Here is a 2,456-nt window from a genome sequence, read left to right on the forward strand (position 1 = left end):
TGTATGTTCAAGCAACGTCAAGAAATACAGCTTCCCATATAGAACTATTGAAATCTGGAATGATTTGAAGGAAAAAGTAGTTGTGGTTAACAGTGTTTAAAGACAAACCAGATAAATATGGTTATGGAGACAGGACAAAATGAGCTTTGGCTCGTGCCCTGTACAATACGGCTAGCTTAATACACACACACTGATGTACACTGTGGACTACATGCAAGAATTACATGTAAGATACAAAGTACACTTCCTGTTGTAAACAGGGTACAATAGTGCCACTCTATAAAAACAAGGGAGACATCCAGGACGTTAGTAATTACAGGGGCATCACCTTACTTAGCTGCATGGGGAAGCTCTTCACCTCCATACTTAATGAAAGACTTATGATTATTCAAACACCTTATCTATCATTAATGAAACACGAGCGGGCTTTAGACATGGATATTCCACTCTGGATCATATATTTTTGTTGAAATGTGTAATTGATTATTTAACTGGAAAAAGAGAAAGCTATTTTGTTTATTTGTTGATCACAAGAAATCCTTTGATATGGTATGGCGTGAAGGTTTATGGTGTAAGCTTGTGAAGGAAAAGGTGCAAGGGAAAATTCTAAATGTAATAAAAAATATGTGATAATATCAGATCATGTGTCATGCTTAACCAGGAGATTTCAGACACCTTTGTTTGCAATGTAGGGGTAAGACAGGGGGAAAATTTATCACCAGTGCTTTTTGCTTTTTATTTGAATGATATTGAAAGTAAATTAATTGAATATAATTGCAGTTATGTAAATTTTGGTGATGATTTCTTAAACATGTACCTTAAACTATTTGTTATTATGTATGCAGATGATACAGTTATTTTGTGTGACAGTGAGGATGGAATGAAGCAGGCACTGGTTGCTCTGAATTTATATTGTAATGAATGGAAATTGAAGCTAAATTGTAACAAAACAGAAGTAGGGAAGAGAAAATTTATCTATGAATTTGAATTTGGTGGTAAAAACAATGAAGTAGTGACAGAGTATAAGTATATTGGAGTGTTATTAAATTATAATTGGAGGTTTCACAAAGGTGAGCTGGAGCTAAAAGAGACAGCCACAGGAGCAATGTACTCATTAATAAATAAGTAAGTGTAGGAAGTTTGACTTGCCAGTGGATATACAACTCGAATTATTTACCGCCACGGTGTTACCTATATTGACTTATGCATCTGAAATTTGGGGTTACCATATTGCTAGGGAGTTAGAGTATATGTACATGAAATTTCTAAAACAGGTTTTGGGTGTTCATAAGAATACTTGTAATGACATGGTGTATGGTGAACTGGGTGTATTTCCACTTGATATTTATATAAAGAAAAAAATGATAGGTTATTGGTCTAGGCTAATTTCAGGTAAAAATACTAAATTGTGTTATGTAATGTACCAATGTCTATTGCAGCTGGATAGGTTAGGGCTTTATACTTCTCCATGGTTAGCTTGTATAAAGAATATTTGTAATGACTGTGGAATGTTTGGTATGTGGTTGTTGCAAGATGTTCCTAATTCAAGATGGGTGAAGAAAGCTGTGGAACAGAGATTGAAAGATCAGTGGCTTGTAACTTGGCATCATAATTTTGAAACAAAATCATTAAGTAGTAATTATAGGGTGTTTAAGACAGATTTTGGCAGAGAACAATATTTAGAAAAGTTAACAAAGGGTGACAGATTATTAGTGACTAAATTTAAAACTTGTAATAATGGACTTCCTGTAAATGTTGGTAGGTATAAAGGTATCGGTAGAGAAGATAGGGTATATAACAAGTGTAATGCTGAGGTAGTAGGAGAAGAATTTCATGTTCTTTTAGAATGTATGGATGTGGAAATTGTTAGGTTACATAATATGTATATAGCAAATTATTACATAAATAGATCAACACAATTAAAATATGTTTTGTTCATGCAAAGTACAAGTTCAGGTGTGATGAAGAAATTATCTTTGTTTTTGAGGATGGTGCTACACATGTTTAGGTAAATAGTGTGCAAAACAGCCCAATAGTTTTTCTAATTTCTTAAGGAGCAATCTGCACTTGTAACATGGTGTACAGTATGTTATTAGCATCATTGCAATCATAGTATAAGTATTGATGTATCCTTTAAGTGCTATAATGTTAGGTATTGGGATTTAGGTATTGGGGTTTTCAATAACTTTTTTAATGAGAATAGTTATTATTATTATTATTATTATTATTATTATTATTATTATTATTACTTCATAAGTTAACATAACATACTCAGATAAATTCATTTGGAAGATCTTGTTCTTTCATATGAAGTTTTTTTTACTTCCTAAAGATTTTACATACCCATTTTTCTATATTCCCATCACATGTCTTTCAGTAATTTAAGGTTTTGACAAAGGAACATTTGTTAAGGAGAGTTATAAGGTCAAAGATAAAGATAAAGATAAAGATGATCA

Source organism: Scylla paramamosain, unplaced genomic scaffold (assembly GCF_035594125.1).
Source record: "Scylla paramamosain isolate STU-SP2022 unplaced genomic scaffold, ASM3559412v1 Contig8, whole genome shotgun sequence".
Taxonomy (NCBI): domain Eukaryota; kingdom Metazoa; phylum Arthropoda; class Malacostraca; order Decapoda; family Portunidae; genus Scylla; species Scylla paramamosain.